The sequence below is a fragment of the Nematostella vectensis genome, chromosome 3 (genome assembly GCF_932526225.1).
Source record: "Nematostella vectensis chromosome 3, jaNemVect1.1, whole genome shotgun sequence".
NCBI classification, from domain to species: Eukaryota; Metazoa; Cnidaria; class Anthozoa; order Actiniaria; family Edwardsiidae; genus Nematostella; species Nematostella vectensis.
Genome location: NC_064036.1, coordinates 4,797,839 through 4,823,852, shown reverse-complemented (window position 1 = coordinate 4,823,852; position 26,014 = coordinate 4,797,839). Strand labels below are relative to the sequence as shown.

General features: G+C 38.6%; 1 protein-coding gene, 2 long non-coding RNA genes and 1 pseudogene across 5 annotated transcripts in view; 2 read left to right on the top strand and 2 right to left on the bottom strand.

The window, feature by feature from the left end:
- LOC5512598 (protein GLUTELIN PRECURSOR ACCUMULATION 3) overlaps positions 1-26,014 on the top strand; it is a 45,783-nt gene that overhangs the window by 12,898 nt on the left and 6,871 nt on the right. Inside the window, exon 4 of one of the 2 annotated variants that reach the window (XM_048724958.1) lies at positions 3,508-3,576. The exons of the other annotated variant lie outside the window; for it this stretch is intronic. The gene's annotated coding sequence lies outside the window, so the exon portion shown is untranslated. The remainder of the gene's footprint in view (positions 1-3,507; positions 3,577-26,014) is intronic. 2 annotated transcript variants of the gene reach the window in all.
- Positions 2,004-5,602, bottom strand: LOC125561213. Its single transcript, XR_007307246.1, has 2 exons — positions 2,954-5,602; positions 2,004-2,625 (listed from the first exon to the last, which is right to left on the bottom strand). It is a non-coding gene; the product is annotated as an uncharacterized LOC125561213 (long non-coding RNA).
- On the top strand, positions 7,378-8,738 carry LOC116618400 (annotated as a pseudogene). The gene has a single exon (XR_004296178.2). The product of XR_004296178.2 is annotated as a transcription factor sox-3-like (transcript).
- On the bottom strand, positions 16,652-26,014 carry LOC125561214. The gene is made up of 2 exons (XR_007307247.1): positions 25,931-26,014; positions 16,652-17,469 (listed from the first exon to the last, which is right to left on the bottom strand). It is a non-coding gene; the product is annotated as an uncharacterized LOC125561214 (long non-coding RNA).

Genomic DNA, 26,014 nt, shown 5'->3' with positions numbered 1-26,014 from the left:
GTTAGCTTTTAATCAGAGTTAATAGCAAACGGATCAATTTATTTTCAATGACTTAAATAGGTTTGCGGCCACGCCTAGGACAGATCAAGTTGTCGCGGAGATATTGGACACTACTCGAAATCGAAAGTAAAGGCATCCGAAACTGTGATATAGTTGTGGACTACCCTTGATATAACATCACCTTGTAAAATACTTTTTATATACTTTTAATAAGCGAAACTCACTTGATATGTTCTCTCGGCCTGCCGCGACGATCTTTAAAATAGTGGGATATGGGTTAGATTATTTTGTTTCAACGATAGCGAAGCGACACTCATTCTGCGAAGCAACGGTTTTTATATCCTCCTTTTTATGTTATAACCTTTTTTATGAGAGTGTCCAGCCGGAGATTTCACTAAATTTTTGGAACATGCTAAAACTTTTTTATTTCCTTTTTTATTGCCTATATATACTCTAACAGATCACAGATGACATTACAAAAAGCGATATTCTAACCCTTAAAAGCGATGAAGGTGTTCGCAAGCACATAAATATAAAAATAACTACACCATTGCTAGCCTGGATTCCTTTAATTGTGTTTTTTATTCATTTTCTCCTTATTCTCCGCACTCAGGTAACACCAAAGTAAAAAAAATTGCTCTGCAGTTTCAATGTTTGTTCTTAATTTGAAGTACAGAACCCATCCGCTTATAAGAACCTAGGTTTTTCCAGGTTAACCTAAACAGGTTCTAAGTTATTGGGTACTCTTTTAAATTTTAGGCTACTTAGATTCTTAAAAAGGTTCTCAACCTTAAAATGTTTTTCACTTCCTCTATTTTTGACAAGTAAACTTTTTTTTTCTTTTCGGCATCAACTTATACAATAGCAAGGGAGTGCCCTTAAAAATCCAAACGGGCATGAAATATTACTTTCCAGCAATTAAACATGACATTACAGTACTGACCCGCTTATAAAGCTTCTAAAAATAAGAACCTAATTAGCCTAAAATTTGAAACAGGTTCTTATTTTAAAAAAAAAGAACCTTTAATATCTCCAAGCAATGGTGAAAATCATAATTCTCAAGCGGTGAACTATAACATGAGTTTTAAATCAATATCTTGAGCATGATAATAAGAGTTTAAGGGGTTTTCCACATATTAGCACGGTATTGACATTTCATTAATCTATATACCGCACTTCTACCAGCCTTTAGCATATTAACTTTAAAATTAAGGATTTATTTCTCAAGAAGTATTATCAATGAAAATGCAGTAAAATAAGTATTTTCAAGTAAAACGAAGGTCGCAGTGCTTCTCCAAAAGATTGCTTTTTGTTGGCAATGGGTTCTTCTGGTAGTTATGGTTTGATTTGGAATCAAACTAGATTACAAAAAGAAAAGTCCTCTATGAACTAAGAACAAATGATACACGTCCTCGTGTTCAACTCGGTTGTGAACCTAGAAATAGAAGATGAAGTGGTTTACTATATCTACTTATCGAATTTGATCTTCACGCAGAGTGGGAACAAAGTAATTTCCTTCAGAGACAAGGTCTAGCTCACAGTCTTTAGTACCCTTATAATGTCACCCACTCACATTTAATCTGCACATGAGTGATTTCTCTGAATTGGACTCCTCGCTACCAGACACCAGGGCCTCACAATCAGCGAGACCACGTTTCGCGAGTGATAGTTGACACCAAGACGCGAATATTCCACCCCGTCGTCAACGAATTCAATAGCCATTAAATGTATTGACATAACAGCTAGCTGAAAGTAAGGGCCGCCTCCCGGAAGATCAACATGTTTTCACTCAATTCACGGCGGGAGTTCAACCCAATGATAAGGGCCTTTATGGCATGCGCTGGTATTGTAGACACAATTTTGGCTCGATTTACGCACTTAAAGCAAACTCATAATGCACTTCTTTATAAGAACCTTTTTATATGAACGTTCAACCAGAGATATCATTAAATTTAATAATATGCTAAGAACATGCCGCGTTCTGAAAAGGAAGAACCACATTGTTTTCATGTGAAATTTATCATATGTAAAATTCTGTTTTTAATACTTTATTAGTATCATAACCTTATATACAAACGCTGTTGTGTATATTTCAGGATGCAATAATCACTCAAGTTGAAATTTAGGAAAACTCTTAAATGTTTTTAGCCTTAAAATGCCCAAAAAATTAGAACGACTCAGCGTCAACTGAAAATAAGACGTTCTTATAAAATAATAGCGTAATGGAGTATACAAACGCAGCAGCGCGAATCCTCATGATTGTCTTTTTTTCATATCATTTTTGGTGCACAGCTAGTAAATCTAAATATGTTACCCGGGCGTGTTACAAAGACTTCGGACTTTTGCCCTCACAATCAAGCAAATTTTTAGTCATTTGAGAACTTTTTATTGATTGATTAATATTTTTTGTTAATTTTATTAAGGTACACTAACTAGACGAAAAGAATGAAGTTGTATCGCTAGCTATCCTGCTGGCTGAAAACAATCATTGATATTCCTACTACAGCATGTGCGTTTGTTTGTAATGAATTTCTTCCTGATGTTCTCCTGATTACTAATAGTAATCTGATCTTGGATACAATTTAAGCACAGGGCAGCGTCTTTCAAAGGACCGTTTTAATCACCCTGTTGAAGAGAAAAAAATGTTATTTTAATAATAGGGGGCTATCTCTGAGACCTTACAAAATGAATTCAAAGGCAAGTAGGCTATTTCCTTTCCATGCTGAAGCCCCCAACACTCACGCTATTCGAAAACCCCGGTTTCAGATTCTCACAGTCCCTACACAATCTTCTTCTTAAAAGTGACAGAATAAGAACACCAATAGATCATGTAATTTCGTGTATTTTTTTTTTTCGCAAACATTTTATAATGTGGAGCAGCTTGCATTTGAAATCTTCTAGTTAATAAGTGCCTTGTCTATGTCGTGGGGTACGCTCAATTTTATATACAGACCTTTTATATGTATAAATTATTGTAACATAAAGCGTTTTGGAATGTGCATCTCGTAGCTCGCGCTGTAGTGTCATATATAGACTTGCTTAATGTGCCTTTAAAATCCCTGTATATAAATTTTAAGAACAAGAAATTATAAACGTACTAAAGCTCTTTTACTTAGGTTTGCCTGATCTATGTATAACACCCATAAGGCAACGCGGGCTACGGCATGGATATTCCACAATTACATGTCTAACACTAGCAATAGTGGTTGTGAATTTATGTCCGAGAACACCAACTTGATAACGCTACTAACCGTAAGCCTTACTCTAACCCTATTTACATTAGCGTACTTCGTTCTTGTACATGAATTTATAACCGCAATAGGTGTATGTAATCAACAAGCTAGAGTATGGTTGTCTACATTTGGTTAAAAACAGAATTGAGCGGGAAGAGAAGTCAACTTACACTGAACAACAACCTGTCATTTATTTAGAGTAACACTGAAACTCTTACTTGGTAATAGGTACTCTGCCTACATCTACACACGCCCATTTCTATTCCATTTTCAGTTTTTTGCATAAATCCGGCCAACTTGGGTCACATTGAATACTACCCTGTGTATTCCTAACTACTCCCCGGTACGTATTATTTTCCTTTTATTTTATTTTTAGATTTTTGTCTGTAAATTAGGCCACACTAAACAGCCTCCTACTTGAAAGGTACTCCCAACTCACACGCCCCCTTCTACCCCCTTCTATTTTATTTTCTGATTTGTGTCCATAAATCAGGCCACACTGAACAACTTCCTACTTGAAAAGTACTCTTAACTACATTCCCTGGTGCGCACTCACTTGGCACGATGCCGGCGTCGGTTGTAATTAATGGCACATAAAAAGTGTAGGCCGATAGATCATGACAAGGGCTCGCAGCTTGAGAGACGTGCTTCCATAGACGTTATGGCACGTCTCGAGCGGATGCTGGGAGAATGAGTCCATTTTGTGAACACCGGTAATTCACAGGGCTTACTCTTAACCGGTTGGGGGAAATGGCGATTAGAATCTTACGTAATTTTGTCGTTTCTGGTTTCCTCTCCCCCGTAAGTCATTTCCGGATGCCACGTATACTTGGGTTGAATGAGGTTAGCAGAACCAGAAAGTTATTGAAGTTTCAATTCAGATTGTGTTGTACGGTTATTATGATAACGACTCTGTGGCATGTACATGCGCGAGAGTGTGCAACACATTAAACAAGTGAAAGAGAGTTACTTTACTTTTTTTTCCATTTCGTTGCGAATGTAGAGAGTGATTGTCAAGTGTAATTTTTAGGCTAAGTTAGCTCTGGCTCTTTCTTAAGTATTCATGTCTCGATGGTGTTATTGGTTGCCTTTAGGCTGTATGATGCATGATTGGCAACGTTAATCTCATACAAAAAATACGTAAAAGTTATTTCCGAATGTACTTTTGATATCTGTAAAACCTCTCATCAAATCGTTCCATTAAATTTGTTCCAGCTTTGCTTCTCTTCAGTTAACTTTGCAGTAAAAACTTTGCTTTTGAGGTTACGTTTGACTTGGGTTACCTGCTCAGCAGAGCATAACCTTTTGTGCTGTGCTGTTCGCCAATGGCCAAACTTGTGCTTGCCGATGTCGGTTCTCTTTGATGACCCTGATCGATACGACACATAATGCCCGCCAGCATCGGTGAATATTGTGTCTATACGGGAACCTTGCATTGAGTCTACCGACCGGCGTCCACGACAAACTGCAAAAGAGAAAGCCTCTAAATATTTAATCCGTAGCCATTCTGGACCGTGATTCACCGGAGTTATATTGTAGGATTCCCGTTAAGTCGAATCGCATTTCGAAGTAAAAGATCGGTATGAAAAAGAATAAAACGGTTAAATCTTTCTTGTCATCCATAAAAGTATTTTGCAAGGAATGTATTTCTCGATTTTACGCAAGAAAACCTACTAGAGCAGAACTTGTAAACAGCCTTTACGCTCTGTTGTTAGTCGTGCTCGTGTTTTATATCCTCGTATTATTATAAAACAAAAAGCCGAGGTCAAGTCATGCTTTCCTTCTTGAACCTTAAGCAATCGCCTCACAATAGATAATTTAAGTGTTGAAAGACGTCTTTTTTCTTTGCTAACGTTATGGTACAGTATTTTCTATTGAAAGTTGAACGCCATAGCATGCAGTGCACAAAAAGGCAAAGAAAAATTAACTGCCTCTCAAACAAAACCATCACGTCAACTAACCCTCCCAACTGTTGACTTAAGAACAAGAGTTAAGACTACGCGGATCGTTATTTCTCTTGTCTCTTCTCAATTAGATTACAGCAATAACAACTTGTATCCACTTCAATTGAATGCCTATTCAAAACCGGGTCATTCCAAGAGGCTTCGCTGATCTCAGATACAAATCTTTCGAGTGCTTCAGAATCTCAAACCGTGTCGCGGACTTTGCTTAAAATTGGTTCCCGGTATCAGAGTTTCAAATTAGTTGTCGTTGTTTAAAAAATGAAGCCACAATAATACTCATTCCGAAAATAGAATATTTGAGTCAAGCAAACATGGATTTAAACAAACGAAGTTAAAGTTTGCACCATGAGGTATTTTAATTAACGTTATGCGCGTTAATTGGAATTTGCTCATTATCAGCGTAAAAAGAATTGAACTTTGATGCACTGTTTAAAATATAAACTCTTGAATAATACTCAATTAAAGTTACTAAACCGTTTTACTGTAATTACCAGAAAACGCTGATCTTACGAGTTATTTGTTGTTTTTGTTAACGCTTTTAATTTCTGACTGTGTATTTTAGGAGAACAAAACGCAAAACACGACGCTTTTCATTCAACCATAATAATCCTTAATAGCTTGTTAGGTAATAGTTTACCCTCTACAAAGGGATGTTCTTAAAATAGCCGTCATGTATTCGCAATATATCAGACGTATCCCTTTTGAACCGTAAAACTTTGCCAATGTCGGACCTTAACTTAAGCGTTTCTGATATTGGTCGCTTATGTGATTCATTAGCGTTATTTGCTGAGGAATTAGTCATTTTTGGTAAGGGTGATTGTAATTAAACAAATGAAGCTTGCATCCTTTCTTGCTTGCCACCGTACTAGTAAGACAAACAACACTTAACTTCTACCATTTGGACTTCACAATGGCCCAAGTACTTTTTAGAACAAAATCTTAAAACTTGAATTATTCAATTAGAAAGTTAGTTTGTTGAAATCTAATTGACGTCAAAAGGTCTGACAAGAATTCTCAAGGGGACTTGATCACTTTTAGTTCATTTACGTTCCTCTACCGTAATATGTTGGCCTTGCAAACAATGCGGCTTTTGTGTAGGTCTTGTCATGCTTGGCCTACGAAAGTCGGTGTTTGACTATACTATGTACTGCTATTGTCCAATATGCCGAAACAAAGATTGGGCTAATTTGACGAATATCTCGGACTTATTTCGCATTCTTGTGATGTGGATGTCAAACGCCTGCACGCGCGAAAAAAACCCATTTTCATCCGCATCAGAAACTCCGGAGTGTTTTGGCTAGGACCTTGGGAAGCCAGCAAAGCACAGCGCTAGATTCCCAATTGATTTCCACCGCATGTCATAAAAATCTTAATTATATATTTTAGGCTGTTTATTTTTAGAGATCTGAACGTTATGGTTTATTTGGGGATACTTCGTTTAAAATGTGTTTGCATTTGCAAGTGGATTTGTAAATGAGAATAAAATAGATTTCTTGTGAAGTGGATTCGGGCCGGAACAAGAACCCTCACTAGCGGATTTACTTAGATGAGGCCAAGGCTCTTGGGGCGCGCTAATTGAAATGATCTCCATAACAATATACCTGGACCTTTTCATAAATGTTGTGTTGATTCCGAATACGAAACAAAACTTGCTTCTCACTGCTCATCTGTTGATGCCCAGGTGAAAGGGTTTGGAGAGTTCAAAGAAAAGGTTTGCTAATCCGTTCGCAAACTCCAGCCATCCCGCTTGTGTTTGCAAAAGATGTAGTGATTTCTTTACTCAAGCGTTATGAATATATTTATTTTTATATCCGCTTAAATTGTACATAAATATTAAAGCAAACATGTTATTAACTTGCAAATGATTAATCAGAAGAGAGCCAGCTGGGAGCCAATAAGAAGGAGGCAAAAAACTGGGAAGAGTACGCGCATGATGTTTGTTATTTCAACACTTTCTAACGTTTGTGCGATTCTGACACCCTCCTCTTCAATGCACTGAATGCGTTCTCTCGTTCAGCACTGCATTTGCTGGTTTCCCGGGCCCTGATTAATTATTCAAGTAAATATAGTGAATACTTCCTCTATTGTGCGATCTGCTTTTGATGTTTGGCCTGATTATGGTAATTATATATTTCTAAAAACTCTATTGTCCACATGCAACGCCAGAAATGTAAATAGCTTTGTCGAGCGTTACACACGAGAAGACAGAGCCTTGTTCCCAAGCAAAGCAGTTGTCAAGAGCCCATTCACGAAGCAACATCTGAACAAGAGCGCAACAAGAAGAACGATACAACATGAGTACCAAGGACGCAAATCACGTTAAGAGGCCGATGAATGCCTTCATGGTCTGGTCCAAGGAACGGAGGAGAATCAAATCACAAGAATGTCCGAGAATGCACAATTCCGAAATTAGTAAGATTCTGGGCTGCGAGTGGAAGGCTATGAAAGACGAGCTCAAGCAGCCTTACATCGAGAAAGCCAAGGAATTACAAGCTCAGCATAGCCGAGAAAACCCCGGCTACAAGTACAAACCACGCAGGAGAAAACCTAAGCAAACTTTGCTAAAGAAGGCTGCGTATCCTTTCCCTTACACTCCAACCGAAATGGCTCCACATGCGATGAAGATGGGTTACGCTGGAGGTATGCCTACACCGGAGTCTATGTACCAGCAGTTTTATCCTATGCAAGGCCAACCGGCGTATTCGGTATATGATATGTCAGGAGTGCATGCAGCTAGGCAAACATACGCCGGTCCACCTCCGCCACATAGTCCACCAGTACACGAACTCGCGTACTCTTCTGTGCGCTCTGCGGACATGTTAGTCTCGCCGAACGCGCACATCTATGGAGGGCCTATGGACCCTTCGACGCCGACCACCTCGTCCATGTCAGCTTTCGCATCTTCTCAACACATGCAGCAGCCTCACCAGCAACCGGGACAAGATCACAACTCTGCGCCGTATCCGCAAGCCCTATTTACACAGAGACACATGTGACTTTACGGTAGCTAATTTGCTTTACTCTTTAAGTTGTGTAACTAACGGTTTTTACAAGACAACTATGACATTCTAATTCAAGTGTCAAGTTCTGTAACTTGACGCTATTTTGTATCACTCCGCTATGCGGACGTCTTTATCGAATACCTAGTATTTATTGCTAAATGAGTAGATAGGGGTCTTCGACGACTCGCCTAACTCGATACGCTGATAGGCGTTTTTGTTGATTCGATTAACTTTCGCTAACCGCGCGCTCTCTCTGAGATCAAATATTCCCATTGACGGGACTCGGACAAATCCAATCTGTGCAACAACGCTTTTGTGTGAATTTTCGACAAATCAGCGTAATGCTTTTACTCACTTATTCTCTTATCTTGACGCCTTCGATTTCTAAAACTCGGAAGTAAAGGAGACAGATAGGAGAACATAGTTTTATGTATTTCAAGTTTTTTTTTTTCTGGCACCTTCTGCCCTATACGAAGTTTTCACTGAATGTATTACACAGATACTTTTGCGAAGATATTTAATTACAAAAGATATATGTTGTGGAGTTTTGTGATTTGATAAGTTTTCAAACCAAAGGTTTGATCCATTACCTTCTAACGACAACCTTCGCTAGTTCAAGGAACAGAAGGGGGATAGAGTGGTTGAATAGTGTATCATTCGAATGTAGCTTTACTATTTATCTGCAAGATGCAGCAAAACCACTCTTATTCTATAGGAAATTTAAATACAGACCATGTAATTAATATAAGAACATCAATTATTTCTATTAGTTCAGAAACAACAGATTCTGGATGAGCATATTGAATTCAGGTTGACCCCGCATCTCAACTTAACTAACCGTAACTACTAGATACGTCGAATTGTTGGGAAATATGCCGTGCATTTAGTAAATTATTGCGTTTCCATATCCAATTCGTACCTATATTACATAGGATATATTAGTTTTGTGGACCTTTTAAAAGAAAGGAGTCGTTAATTATCACAGGAACGGCACTAAAAGCCGAAGCTCGATTTCTTTCATGCACACAGTATTATATTTGATACGTCTGGGCCTTTTGTCTTGGTTTATTGGAAAGGCATTTGTATTTTTAGAATTACTCTCCTCTTGAACAAGATTTCTTTACATAGCACAATAGTGGAGTTGTCCACTAAAACACAACAGTAGTGTCTGTTTTCAAAGAGATTTCAATGGGGTCTTCTTGACAAAAAAGTCAACAATGTTTTCCTATTGTGGATAGTTTAGGTCACTCTGTTCGCGTGAATCAGAACCGTTGCGATTGTTTAGCTTTGCCTGGTTTCACATAACTGCTCTATTGCAATTATAGTGCCAGCCCTAAGAAATCGGGGTCTTCATCGCGAATCAGCGAGAGATGCACGATATTTCTCGCTCCGTACTCTAATTGATTTACTCTAATTTATCTCATTTCCTCGCCGATTTTTATAGTAAATTTAGCTTTGGTGAAAAGAACCATGTTTACTTTCTCGTGAAATCAAATGAATTTTATTTACTTCACCTCGATAGCTATTCTGAATCCTGCCAAATCAAGACTGTTTACTCCACTTGGTGCCTTGAAAATTATAGAAAATGCACCTTTTGAAATCTAAATCGTTTTGAGTATTCAAAGTGCCAATGTCAAGTTCCTAACCCTTATTCCTGTATTGTGAACCGATCGTCCAAGTACTTAGTATTTTATAAACGATTTCATTGTTTCTACGTGAAAGAAGACGATGGATGATTTTTCAAATATTCGCTATTATACGTGACAGAGTCATAGTCCAATAAAGAACAGAATCGATTTTCATAATTTGTGGTTTGAATTTTTGTGTTTTTTTCCTTTAAACTCGTTAAGTTGACAAATGCTCTACCAGTTGCTTAACGCTGCCGTTTAAAAAGAGAAAAAAAAGAAGCGAAAGAATTAAACTAAAATTGTCCGCTGTTGGGTTCTACTGTGAAAAAGGCTTTGATTGATGACACTTTAACAAATCAAAGCAAGCCATGGTGAAAAATAGAATGATTCGAAGCTTGCCTTGATGTTTCAGATGTGTTTTCAGCTTCCAAATAAAGATGTTACCCTGTTAATCTTTACTTGTGCATAGAGTTTTCGCCTCCATCAAACAAAATTTTTAGAAAAACCCTTTATATTTTAGAAAGGCGCTTTTTTCTCTACATCAAAACAGTTTTGATGTATCAGGTTGAAGGGTAGTTCAACTGAATCAAGTTAAACCGTATCCCATAGGAGAAAACTGGACATGATGAAATATTATTTTTTCAGTATATTTTCAATTAGAATGCGGTCAGTCGTCATAGAAAATTTCACAGCATTATCTTCGTTAGTTTTCCGCTACGGCGCTTTTCAAAGCATTCTATTAAACCACACACGAAATACATAAAGATAAACAAAATACACAGAGGGCATCCCCGCTTGTTGGGTGATCAAACCGATACAATAAAAACAATCGAAGTTTGCAAGGTAGTTTTCGCAATATATTCCAAGGTCTCAGTCAATGATGTATTATCATGATTTATGATTTATTATAATATTATATAATATAATATTATAATAATATAATATAATATATATATAATATAATATAATATTATATATATAATATTATAGTCATGATTTATTATCATTTCTATAGCCGTAGGGCTGTTTATCTTCGTGTAATATAAACGATTTTCAAATTAAAAACAAGCGCGCTTGTGGGCGAATCTAACCATCATTCTGTTCAATTACTCCCTCGGCAAGAGCCTTTAACCGCTTTTCGATACACACATTAGTAGCGACACAGATTACAGAGGCGAGAGAGATGCAACGAAATAATGTCGTAATTAGCACCGTTAACTGGGCGACCGTATTCTGAATAAAGGATTAATTCTATTCTCACAATTACCGAAACCACAAATGCGTTAGACCTTCGAGAAAGACTAAATACCCGACCCGCAAATGCGCTATCTGGTTACAGCATCCAGTCGAGTAGAACACTAGAATGACCGTGTAAGTTTTATTGGAAAGTAAATTAGCTTTGATTCTATTGAAAAGATGTACTGAGTGGGTTTTTGTTCTCTTATCTATGAACTAGCAGTTTCGCTTTTATTGTTGTGGATTCCATTTGAAAAGACCCGAACAAAACGCCAAGCCAAGTTCTTTTATACAAACTGAGTGCATTATATCGAGTTGGCTTTGTTCAATGGTCTGAGTTAACGAAAGGTAACTGTATCAAAAAGATGAATCTCTCTTAGTCGGGATGGTTGAAGACTCGCTAAGGCCAAGCAAGGCGCTAGTGTTGTGAATAACAGGACGCGGATTGGCCTATCTTCGCCCCTCCCATTTCGAATAACAATAAAAGAACATTATCGGATGCTAATACATGACAAATGCGAGTTTTCCAATTAAGATGTTTAATTCCGCTGTTTTCTAATTGCTTTGGCAGGAAACAATCCCCACACCTTTGGTTTAATAAGATCACCGTGAGACACTCTTTCATCGACAATTCGGTAATTGTTTTATATAGTAAGAGTTGTGAGGGAGTTTTGCTTTGATTTTACTCATAAGCATACATCGTCATCAAGCTTCTATTGATTTTCTTCTAACGGATTAGAATATCTTTAGCCGGGAAAGCGAATCGGCTAAACTATTTATTACACAAAAGAGCTTATTAAAACCGATAAAAAGACTCTCAACTTCAATTCAACTTGTTTGAGTTTTATCTTTGTGTAGTTTATTCTCGTCCTCTTAAGAGTATTTAATTGATAAAAAGGTTCATCGCTTATTGAAAGTTATTACCCGTTATTAATGTCAAATCAAATACAACATTTCAAATATTTGGGCTTCATTCTTATGATTTGTTTTTTTTAGGTTTGTATGTTCCACTTTCATTTGGAACTTTCCAGTGTGATTTCTCACGTGTAGGCCAGAGCCCTGTGTTATGAACGTGTGGACTCGATGCATGGCTCTACATGTGGCAATCTAAGACCTTACTCACAGGACGCCCCCCATGGCCCTCGTGGGAATAAGAACAGCCAAGTTTATTACATACGATTTGGTTTTTACTCTACATGTATGCAAATGCTCATTTCGCCTCACATTTTACTATAATAATTTCCTTAGAAGATACGAATTTCCTAATTTGTAGTATTGAGGTTGTTTTGAAATCCTTGCTGAACAATTCTGGGTTATATTTGCATATGTATTTATGAATAAAGTTAAAACCTAGAGAAAGTATGTTGCCACGTACGTAGTTCTGCGCGGGCTTGGATTTGGGCTAACATCCCTCTTCGGGTCAGAAGAGGTGAGTGCCCATGCACCAAGTATCATTCAGATTCTAAAGATTTCAAAAGGGAATGACCCATTTTATGTTTCTTAAGCAACTAAACAACAGGCTTTTAATTGAAGAGAGAATGAATGCCATGAAAATAATGCAGCCCAGAGAATCGGCCCCCTGATGAGCTTTCGGTGGTAATTGCTTTTATAATAAAATAAATCTTTGAGGCGATGTCCTGGGTCAGCGGTCTTGAATGACAGGTCACTACCTCATGCGGCTACCCGCTGGTTCTGTTGTCCATATTGGAACACAGGGTCGTTACCCCACTGAGTCGCACGGAGTATACACGCTAGTCTCCTCACGCTATTATCGGACTTTCAAGCTAAAAATACATTCAGCCCTTTGTCTTGTAGTAAGGAAATGGCTTTGCGTGGTTTGAAACGGATATTTCGTCTGTTGAGTTTTACAAGGTTTAATTTCAGTCGTATTCAGTCACGCGGGCACCCTGTGCCTTTCGTTTATGAGTCACAGCTGGGTTTTGGTGGACGTCAATCACGGTTTTTGAATTTTTCCAATTCCGCATCAATCACAACCAAGACATAAAAGTGGATGTTTTCTTAGTTTATGTCACCGAGAAAATACCGATAAACAGAAAGCCAGCAATTTCTCTCTCATTGGTTAATAGCGGGTTAACGGCCGCCGTAACTGCGAAAGGCTTCCTTCACCAAAAACCAGTCGCGACTCGGAAACGAAAAACACAAGATGCAAATGTAACTAAAAACGAGTGTAAGAAAGGTCTTATACGGGCCCACTTGAGGGTTTAAGTCAGAAAAGTTCGCGTAAACCCTGCATATGGACAATTAGATATCAAGGCGTAGCGTAGTACAGCAAAAGCACCGCGAAAAAAAAGGATTGGTTACAAAAAATATATAGATTTAGGCACTGCCTAAAAGCGGAGCCAGCATGACTTGTGTAGAACACCCCTTCCCTGCACTTTCATTATGCATCATGTTCCACCACCCATACTTGATAGACAACTGATACAGCAAAATTAGCAAAATAAATTTATGCTTTGATTAACAGGGAAGGCTTTCAGTTGTGAAGGGAGGTCATATTTATTTAAAAATGAGGATCAATTAAAGTTCCTCACAAAAAACTGGGTGCTATTTTATTCTCTTCAAAATTAAAAACAAAAAGCAAATATATATCAAATTCCCCTACATTAATAAGTATATCATTAAATCACACTATCATAGTTGATTTGAGGTAAAAGTACTCATTCCCTGCCTGTACTGTCCCAATTCCTTTTACTTCTTTAAATTACTTAACTTGCAAAGATAGGGCTTTATCATTTTTTTTCTCTTGTGTAAGTAAGCAATTCAAATATTGGAAAAATATCTTTATTAACCTTCTCTCTTGTGCTTTAGAATGTAACTTTGCTAAGGGTGGATTAAAAGCACTCCAACATATTTGAAAAAATTCTGAATACATTATTTTATTATACAGTTAAGAACCACATATAAGAACCTAGAATGAACCTGTTAACCTAAAATTGTCAAATTAGAATCCTTTTTATAAGCATCTATTTAGCCTATAATTTGAAATAGGAAAATTGATTTCTAAATAGTTTTAAATATGATCTTAAGGGATCATATAGGAGACCTGTTTTTGTTTTTTAGCGGAGCCAAGCGCGGCCGCAGGCCGCGCGCGTAGCTCCATAGGCATAGAAATATGTTATAGGTATGCGACTTGGTTTTTGTGGTCATCGCGCGGGTACCCTGTGGTGTCACTCGCCAGCCAGCCAGTCAGTCAGCCGCGCAACTCCCAGGCCCCACTCGGCCCCGAAATGGCGACTAAATACAAGCACGGAGCAAGGGGAAAAGTTCTTGTCCATTATGCGATGATTATTTATTTTGCCTCAAATTTTGTGACTTAAGGATAAAGTCAACTAGAGGACATCTACTAACATTCATTCACGCCAAGATTTATCTGGTTTTAGCTAGTAAATTTAAGCAAGTAACAGTTCACATTAAAAAGCGAGCACAACCACAAGAAAGCGAAAAAAAAACAATGCAAGGTGAGTTTCGGACGACGATTTGTATTGTCTATTGATGATATGACAGTTATTGGGCTTTTGTTGTCCTTTTTGTTTGCTTTAAGAATGCGAGTACTTAATTTAGCAATCAAATTATTTGAGCATAACAGCTTTTGTTTTGGCATTCTTCGTTTTATCTATATTCTTGGTTGTGTTGAATAAAATACAATACACCAATAACTGGGATTTGACTCTGCCAAATTTTCGACTTTAATAAGACTTCTTCAGGGCAGATTGATTGTGTTGGGATATTTCATAAAGGCTAACCAATATCGTGTTGCATTTGTCAAATACTGCTAAAGAAGACCGTTCTTGTCTTTATATCCTGTGCTCTTAGTCCTAAGAAGATACATATCCTTAGAAGATACAGCAACTTTTTCAACTTACAAGAGAAATTTTCCTTACCGAGGATAAAAAAAAATCAACCCCTATTGTCAATATGTATTGTTGTTATTGTCTGCATCTTGCATCTCATGTGTTTTTTCAAATAGTTGTGGAAAATTAGTTTGATTATAAATGGCTTGATGAAAATATTGTTTTGAAAGATATAATAAATAATTTTTTTCACTCTTTCATGAACCAGGAACTACCTGAGGGCCAAGATGAATGCTAAAGACTGGAAGACATGGGAATTAAAAACCAAGTCTTGAAGAGAACAATAGGGAGTTCTTATTCACTAGTCATTTGGTACCCCCACATCCATGGTCCCAGGAAAGGGTGGGGGATTAGACTTTTTTAAAAGCATGTTTCCAAGTTAAGAGTAAAAAACAGTCAATACCACCATCCCTCTTGACATATTCTGGTTAAAAAGTGGTCTGAAACCCCACATTAACCCCTGGCTTCCACGGGACCATGAGGGAGGGGGCCCAAATGACTAGTTCATTACTATGTGATTCAGCAGTACACACTTAATATGTTTTTTTAGAACAAGATACTTATATAATATAAAACTAAAAACAAACTTTTGCTTTTTAAATAATAAATCTGTAAAGAAAACAGTTTTTTATCAACCTAAAGATAATGGGAATATTTTAGGAAAGTACTGAATATAATTATCATATAATTATTATTGTTATATTTTCTTTTCAAACATTTAAAGAAGAGTCATATTTCTTCCTTTTACTTCTCCTACTTCTCCTATTTTTATGCAATTGATGCTATTTGCTATTTCCCCTCTACACAAAAAATAAATTAATGAACAAATTTGATTTTTAAATTAGAAATTTTTATTTAGTACTTTCACTTATATCTTTTTTTAGGATTTCCTTTCCAAGTCAGTCTCTTTCCCATTACATTTATTTTAGAGGTTTAGTTTTATTTTACTGGAATGGTTGGATCCAGGGTTTCTAAAAACACCAAAATATAATGCTTTACTGGATGTATATTTGTAGATATTAATTCCCATGAGGATGGGAAATCACCACATGGAAACTTCAGTATTGCATCTCATCTAAAACTGTCTGAAACTATATAATATCTTTGGAATCCTGTTTAATCCATTACTTGTTCTTTGTAACGACAAAGCTTGTCAGAATGTAGCTTTACAAATGTACATTAATGGGACTTTTATGAGGGGAAGGGTTTTTTTAGGACAAGATACTTAAACTATATAACACTAAGCAACAACCATGTTCTTTTTCAATAATAGAATTTGAAGCTATGTTCACATAGCTTGGATAGCATAGGCTTGGCCTCTTTAGAGGCCTGTGGTGGTGGAAGGGTAAAGATAATGGAAAAGGGGAAATGTCAATAAATGCCCAATCAAATTATTTTCATTACTCATATTTTTTTCACCAAACCTTTCAAGTTGAGTCGATTTCCTTTATTTCTCCTCTCCCGTCGACTATTTTTTTAGTCAATTGATATTCTTTGCTGTTTCCTCTCTATCCCAAACATAGATCAATGAAAGGGTTTGGTTTGAAATTAGAAGTTAGCATTTTAGCACTGTCAGTGATGTTGTAGATGTATTTTTTTAGGGTTTGCTTCCAAAATCAATCTGTTTTTTCTCCATTGCATTCATTTTGGAGTAGGCCAACAACAACAAGGCCACTATATGGTAAAGGGGGGTGCACCAATATGTAATGCATTGAAGGAGATACATTTGTGGATTTTAATTTCCAGACATTTTTCTGAATATTCAGCCCAATAAAGGAGAGAATCACCACTAAATTGATACCTTAAAATTACAGTATGGCATTTAAACAGTCTAGTAAATATATTATTTGGAATCTTTGAAATGCTGTTACATCCATGACATATTCTGCACAAAGGCAAAGCTTGTCGGAGTATTGTTTTGATTATAAGAATATTCATAATGGAACTTCTATGGTGGGGAAATAAGAATTTACCATTAGACTCTTAACAACTTAGACAGCCATATTTACACCAGGAATTGTGTTTGTTAACTTTGATGTACTGCATAATTTAAATTATTGAATAAGGCCTGGATCCATTTGGTTGGTCCAATAAACTCAGTAAAGAGCAGGATCCTAGATCCCCCAAAATACTTTTATCAGTCAATACAAAAGGTGTTCAATGCTGGCTCCGCTTTTAGGTAGTACCTAAATCTATATATTAAGATTAACTTACTACCTCAGTGAGTCATTCTAATAGCAAGAGACTATTTAAGAACCTAAATAGCCTAAATGTCACTAACCACACATTATACAAGAACCTGTCAGGCTAACTTGGAAAAGAACTAGGTTTTTTACTTTTATAACTCTGGTTCCTTTTTTAGAACAATTTTTTCATTAAAATATTATCTTACTTTTTGTTACTTTATATTTGTTTATTTTTTGGTGACCTACATTAAATACCAATGCCTTATATGTACATCCTGCCCTGGGTCATGTCTCTTAGCCAGCAGCTTGTGTCTCAGCTTGATTTTAGAATCTCTGGCTGAGATTAACCTAAAGAAGTTTGGAGAAAAGCATTTTAGAAAAAACTGGTAATTTCCTTACGATACAAATATTATACCACAAAAACCTAATTCATAAAACCTAAAACTAAAAATAGGATACAAATATGATACCACAAAAACCTAATTCATCAAACCTAAAACTAAAAATAGTCCCAACTAAAATTTTCCAAAATGATACCCATTACAGAAAATGAACATATGAACTTTGCTGTCTCATAAAGCTCTATGATCTAACGATCCAGAGGTTGAAAGAGCTTTTATAGGAGAAGCTGCAGAGGGAAAAAAACATTGCTTTTGAGCAAATTGCTCCTCTACAAAAAAGCTGTCTTGGCTTTCTATGAAACCTCAGTTTTACTTTTGGACCACATTATATTGTGACATGAGAAAAAAAAAAGTTTTTTAAGGTTTGTAAGAAAACATAACCCAGGGTTATTGAAAATATTGTAGGTGGTATAAAAACAAGGCATATTTTTCAGGTAACAACAGATCCTCAAGTTTCTAATATGTATGTGCACCTTTTTTTAAAATCAAAACAGAATTCCAGAATAGTTGATTTAAATTTCAAGTGTTTATAAAATATATGTTGTTTTTCACAAATTACTAATACTTAGGGTTTTAGGAGACCAGCTTTCAATTTCTTTAAGGTTTTAGGAAGCCAGTTCTCTATTTCTCTCTCCAAAGAAAGCTGGGATTTACCAAAGTAATTCATTTAAGCCTTGCTCATCTTTGTGAGAATTTGACCAATCATTCATTGAAATGAATTAAAAATAACTTTTGGTTTTATTTCTATTATATCATAGTTGTCAACCCAACTTGGACAGAAATCTTGTAAAATCGGATGAAATACAGCAAATATGTGGGAAAAAAAAAACAAGAGAGCCAATGCGGATGAATACAGAGAATGTATGAACATTCTCACAAAAATTAGGTTTATAATTCCTCAACCCAACATAAACCACTGACACTGTTTTGTGTTTGGCATAAGAGAAGTTTATTATAAATCACTACAAACTGATAAATGAAAAACTAAAATAATAATAATAAACCTCTCTGCCACCCTTCACACAAAGCCCAGGGTGGGAGGGCGGGAAAAATATGAGCTTGATATATAAACGTTGAAAAGAACAAAGAATTATAGAGTGAAGCTGTGAACGTGTGCTAGCAATCAAGACTAGAGATAACCGAAATACAATATGCTGGCTTGAGCAATTAATCCCTTTAAGCTAGGTGCCCAAAGGGGGGTAAATTCCTCAACCCAACATAAACCACTGACACTGTTTTGTGTTTGGCATAAGAGAAGTTTATTATAAATCACTACAAACTGATAAATGAAAAACTAAAATAATAATAATAAACCTCTCTGCCACCAAACCACCGGCCAAACAACAAAACAGTGCAGAAGGCCTAACTACTGGCCTGAATGGAAGCACGTAGCTGGGACGCAAGCGCCAATTTTGATTGATTACTAAATTCTAAATACAATTTGTAAGAATCACTAGCCCAATCACCATACAACTGTATCAATTCCCCTGGTACTCCGTGGTTAAATGCCCAAGAGGCACAGCCGCGTCGAAATGAGTGACCCGGATATGAGTCAGCATGAGCAACCCCCACTGAGCAAAGCGCCAGACGAAATTCGGTAACAAAACGGGACTTCGTCAAAGCAAACGGTCCTGAATGACCAAGCAATAAAAACAGCGGTTTGCGTGCAGAAGCGGGTACCAGGCGAATCATGTTGTTATAGGCAGCGGCCGGACATAATAACGAGCCTGGAATACGTAACAGAGGAATGTGTAATCGACGCTGACCGAACTGAATAGTTTTTGTATGCTTAAACGTGACGGTAAGCCCGTGTTCGTTACACAAAACATCACCCCGTGTGAGATCGCGGGTAGGATTAAATGCCTTAATAGAAAGCGGTACGATATTAGCTATACGCGCCATAAGAAAAAAAATGCAAGGAGAAATGCGCAATACAATGTAGAAGAGTTAGCATCATGTTGAAAATCTACTGTTCGCGCAACTAGCAATAAAAGGCTAGGAGTTACCGGTGGAGCCCTCTGAGGTACATGTGGTATCCTACGGGAAACTCCCCGCAGGGCTAGGGATAAACTAAAATCCTTAGTAAATGCATAGTCATAACCGGCGAAAAGATGTAATAACTTGACCCCACTTAAATAATTACGAATCGAAGGTGGTGCAATCGAACGACTTAAAAAACTGTACATAAAGACAGACCGTATCTATGTCTGCTGGTAATGGAGTCAAGTCAAAATATAAGCAAAATAGAAAAAAAGGCCTTAAACTGAGTCTTTAAATTACTATATGTCCCTGTGCTATATCTTTAGGGAACTTGGAACGGGCAGGCGAGAAACCACAAAGTTCGGGCGACCAGAACGAAAAACTAACTCATGTGCGTACAAATAAAAATCATTCGCCTGCTGAGAGTCACGAGGAAAGGCCGTGGAAAAAACCACGACAGTCTAGAACACCAGCCTCCACCGGCTGAGGAAAAACACACATCATGAATATAATCAGCGCCCGTGGAAAAGCCACGACAGTCAGGAACTGCAGCCTTTAGCGGCTGGGAGCAAGCATCAGCATTCAAAGCACAAAACGACATATCCGGAAATGAAGCAACAGTAACGGAAGGAACGCCCCCAATGTCTTGACCAAGGGCGAAGTTTATCAGTTTTTTGATTCCCCTGAAAGCGGACAATCAGATGAATCCTCTCTATGCGATTCCTGTTTTCTCGATTGTACCCAACAAGCCGCACAAATATGTTTTACCCATTGTTGTATTCCCGCAGGAAATGACACCACCAAATAATATCCTTGCGAAATTCCGCGGTTAAATTAACGTGAAGATGATTGTATTGAACTGTTCGTAGCAAACTTAATAAGCGCGAGATAAACACCCGACTCTGACGAACACACTGTGAAACAAACACAAGTTTGCCAACTAGGGATTGTAACTCCCGTTTGCGAGCAGTTTTGCGGTTCCTCCAATCATGTAAGAGAAGCTCTAACTCCGCTAGCCGCTCAGGACTAACTGACAACGTAAATGAATTCGTGTCTACCATCACTCCCAAACACAGCATGAGCGATGAAGGCGGACAAGCTTTGGAAACAGATTCGATCAGTCCCAGAGAGGAGAGAAGAGTCCCCAACTGCTCAAAATCGAAAGTCGCAGAGCTAGCCTCAGAAACCCCAATGAAATCATCCAAATAATTAAATAAAACTTTTCCTTGCTGTCGATGAAACCAAGCTACCGCTGAGGTGGCGCGCTGACATGCCTGAGCAGCAGAGCGTAACCCCATAGTTAAAACAGTGTTAAAGGAATAATGTCCATTCCAAATATACCCAAGTAAACGGTAATCGCCGGGATCCACAGGAAACTGCCTATACGCCTGCCGCAGATCCCTCTTATAGAGAAAACAACCCGGGCCAAACTGCACGATCGCTTCCACAATGTCATCTATAGTGGGATAACCAGTCACGAACGGATCTCCCAGAAAACTATCACACGGAATACCATCATTTACTGAACCGCCCTTAGGCCAGCTCAAGTCCACAATTACCCTACGTTCTTCAGAATCTCGCTTGGGAACCGTGTTCAACGGTGAAGTAACAAATCCACCCCCGAAGGGAGGATCCGTAAACGGCCCAGCGACACGACCAAGCGAGACTTCACGTTGTAAATGCTCTGAAACTTGAGTCGCAAAATTGAGCGCACCCCGGTGAGTGCGAGCATCAAAAATAGGAACAGTATCGCCAGTGAAACCCACCGGCCAACCGAACTCCAGGAAATCACAAATCATTTGGTCGTCACAATCATACAACAAAGTCCTCCAAGTATTGATCTTTTGGGAACTTGGAACGGGCAGGCGAGAAACCACAAAGCTCGGGCGACCAGAACGAAAAACTAACTCACGTGCGTACAAATAAAAATCATTCGCCTGCTGAGAGTCACGAGGAAAGGCCGTGGAAAAACCACGACAGTCTAGAACACCAGCCTCCACCGGCTGAGGAAAACACACATCATGAATATAATCAGCAACTGACTCACGTGCGTACAAATAAAAATCATTCGCCTGCTGAGAGTCACGAGGAAAGGCCGTGGAAAAACCACGACAGTCTAGAACACCAGCCTCCACCGGCTGAGGAAAACACACATCATGAATATAATCAGCAACTAACTCACGTGCGTACAAATAAAAATCATTCGCCTGCTGAGAGTCACGAGGAAAGGCCGTGGAAAAACCACGACAGTCTAGAACACCAGCCTCCACCGGCTGAGGAAAACACACATCATGAATATAATCAGCAACTAACTCACGTGCGTACAAATAAAAATCATTCGCCTGCTGAGAGTCACGAGGAAAGGCCGTGGAAAAACCACGACAGTCTAGAACACCAGCCTCCACCGGCTGAGGAAAACACACATCATGAATATAATCAGCAACCAACTCACGTGCGTACAAATAAAAATCATTCGCCTGCTGAGAGTCACGAGGAAAGGCCGTGGAAAAACCACGACAGTCCAGAACACCAGCCTCCACCGGCTGAGGAAAACACACATCATGAATATAATCAGCGCCCGTGGAAAAGCCACGACAGTCAGGAACTGCAGCCTTTAGCGGCTGGGAGCAAGCATCAGCATTCAAAGCACAAAACGACATATTCGGAAATGAAGCAACAGTAACGGAAGGAACGCCCCCAATGTCTTGACCAAGGGCGAAGTTTATCAGTTTTTTGATTCCCCTGAACTGGAGTTGCCTTTGATATCGTTGTTGCTAACGCAGCGGTTTTCATGTACAAGGAACGTCGGCGTTTCGTCCTTACATTGACAACTTTTACAGCAAGCATCTAAAGAATTACACGGCTCGCTTGTAGGTACGCTGTTGTAGCTACCACACGCCTTCTCCGCTAGTTTAGTACATGCACTAGCGTCGTCTTTGCTCAAAGAAAAAGCGAAGTAGTCACCGACCACAGGCTTTCGAGTAACCTTTACTTTCGTGGTTTTCCACACTCCCTTCACCGCCAAAACTTGCAGCAAACAGATCAAGGCAAGCAGCTTAAAGTTCATTGTGGGTTTAGTGAATCCCTCATCCAATTTTAAAACGTCGATACCCGGGTTTTCTTTCTCCTAAACACAACTCGATCCGGCGTCCATGAGCTTGATATATAAACGTTGAAAAGAACAAAGAATTATAGAGTGAAGCTGTGAACGTGTGCTAGCAATCAAGACTAGAGATAACCGAAATACAATATGCTGGCTTGAGCAATTAATCCCTTTAAGCTAGGTGCCCAAAGGGGGGTAGATGAGGTCCAAAATCTTGTGACAGAGTTGACAGCTCTGGTAACTTATATTCAATTCATTCATGAAAAGTAGTTATAATTTTCCTATGATAGATGGTGAATGGCAGATTTAGAGATCGAATTTGATAAATATAGCCTAGAATATTTCCTTTATCTTGTGGCTTACGCTGACATTTCAACTGACCTTGACTCGAGCACAAGACTTGACTCTTCAAAACTTTCAACCATGCTTTTACACAGTCTTTTGCACATAATTAGACAAGTTCATATCCGTGGTTAGCATTCCCACGAATGATTGTTTTCAGGCACTTCTTTTTCGACAATTCTTGGCTTTTCTGCAGCCAGTTTTCGTGTGTTTTTGAGAGGGGTAGAAATACTCAACCGCCATAATGTTTTGCGCGCTCGGGAGGCCTGTGCCAAGGCAGATCGCGGCTGGCTGGCAGCTTGTGACAATGACGTCATTGACCACAAAAACTGAGTCGCCTAGTTATAGACCATACCTATGGGGCTCCGCGCGCGGCCTACGGCCGCGCTGGCTCCGCTACAACGCTCCTTAAGTTTTTTGGCTTTTTGAGTGAACTTTTCCTTGATTGTTAGCTGCTCCCCATAGCTCATGATCGAAATGTTATATGAATAATAGAACTGGAAGACGTCGAGGAAACGGCGAATTTAGAGTTCTCAAGATGCACCGGGAGTGTCTCCATGCCTCCTAAAAAACTTTTTTTTCTGCATCTCGGTGAGATAGAATACCTCAGAGTCTATGTTTTATATTTTAATACAATGATTTCTGAGGTTTTTAGATTAATGAACTTCAGTTCTTCACGCAAATTTCCAGAGATCATGCCACTCTAGAAACCCTTATCACTGGAATAAGATTTACTTCATTATAAAGTCTGGAAAGCTTTTATTTGTAAAATACCTGTCTTGATAACCACAATATCTGTGAGTATATAATGGTATTGACTTAGGTATGTATCTTTAATTAAAAGGGAATTGGAAGAGAGTTCTGTGTTGTAGTAAACATTTTTAATGGGTTTTTGTTATTGTGTAAATTTGCACATAAAAGGAATCTGCATTTCTTTCTGATTGAGATAAGTCAATCTAGGGACTATAGCTGTTTGTTTTAAAAATATCTTTCAAGGACGACACCATTGTAACATACCATCATACTCTTTTGTGGCCTCTTAGAGTGGTGGGGTAAGATCGTTTCAATAATCCGGTCGTCTCGTGTTAGTTCATCAACTCAAGCACACGTTTCGCCAGATCACTCTCTATTTTGTCTCTATCCCGCTGCTTCTTCTCCGCAAGTTCCCTCAAGCGATCCAGGTCATACTGCTTGATCCTTCCTACATATTCCTTATTCTGAAGGCATTCAGAGAAATAGCTTAGCGCTAGTCTATCCCCGTATCTATTGAGGAACTTCCCATAACTTCTGTAAACCTCCGTAGATGGTGGCTGCTGGTTAGCTAAAAGCTTTCTATAAAGGCCAACAGCAATTTCAGGGGTTCCACACGATTCTGCTTCCGACAATGTTTTCCTTTCCATCAAATCCAACTCTTTTCTCGAGCCTTCGACACTGGAGTAGTGTTTAGTGAGATTATTCCGACGCGACGCGAGGAAGGTAGAGTATAAAGTTTTAAGCTGGTGCTGCTTGTGACTTGGTAAATCTTCGTACCAATAAAAGAATTGCTGCTGATATACCTTTTCTTGTTCAGCAACCCACTTAGCGTCTTTCGTAGAGTGGTATTTTTTCGTGTACAGCAGACACAGTTGGTGGTATGAGTTTCGATCATTAAGATCCAAAGCTCTTTTAAGACTTTCCACGCCTTCTTGGAAATACCTCTCCTTCTCATCTTTCTGGAATTCTGAGCTGAAATAGATTTGCGCACATGCTCTCCCAACTTTGTCACACTTTGTTAACTCATTGTTTATGCCATGTGCCATGTTGTAAGCTGCGACGAGAACCTCTTTTGTCTTGTTTTTCTGTGTACTGTACAGCAGAAAATCTACCACAGAACATCTGATGTCGTTATTTTTCTCGGCGATGTCCATGGCCTGATTTATGTAAGGCATGGCGGGCTCATCGTCTTCGGTTGCTGTGCGCATTGCTCTTGCGCATTTGACAAGTGCACGTGCATGATGGATCGCAAAGTATTCTGGGTTGTCGGTTCTGCAGGCGTTTACAACATCTTTCCATTTTTCTAACACTTTCTCTGCACTAAATCTTCCGCTTGTTTTTCGGCCTAGCTTTCTCTCGGGCTTATACTCTCCGTGCACTGTGCATAACAGTTGATAGATGTTCGCCTCGGTGATCTTGAACAATAGACTGTTCGGCCTGAGCTGTAAAGCCCGTGTTATACACTTATAGCCCTCTTCGGCGCTTTCACCAGACTCCTTCTCTAGCGTTATAAAGGCTTTGGTTGCCAATAATTCTGGGATTTCATCCTCTCCTCGTACTCCTAATATACCCTCGGCTTTCCATTTATTCACTATACACTCTTGAAGTAATTCAAAACTCGCTGTGTTTACATGCAGCTCACTCAATCCCAGCCATGCTAAATTTCCATACGTCGCTATTTTCTCATCCTCTGTTCTTGCAGCGGCTAAGCTTTTCTCAAAGCTTCGCCTTGCTTCTAAAAGCTTGCCCAATCGCGTGAGATAGAAGCCCATGATATTGTACGATTCGACCTCAAAACCTTCGCCGCAGTCTTCAATAAACGCTTGGATTTTCTCGATATGGCATTGAAGCTCCTGACCGGGTATCTCGCTTGATTGCCAGCTGAAAATGCAAGGAACTTTACAAAGTCGACTTTCGATCTCTTTTAGCAAATTTTCCATATTCTTGCTGACGTTATTGCTTAAGAAGTTCCGAGGAAGGGCTGATATTCTACAGTGTCTCTTTCGAAATCCTTGCTAGATCAATCGTTATGATTTCGTGGAAGTCCCTATTATTTCAATTACGTCATAATTCAGCATTGTTTGTGGGTCAGTACGCAGCTCTTACAAGCTGCAATTTGATTTGGCAAACGAAGAATATCCGCACCTCGACACAAAGAACGAGAAGAATAGAGATAAAAGAACTCCTTTAGAACAAAGATAATAAGAGAAAAAAGCAGCTGCGTACTTACTCTTGTTTGTTGCCTTTCTCTCCGTACGACTTGTGCGGCTAAAGTTGTTGCGTGACATTTGCGTTTGCATATTTAACTCACGCA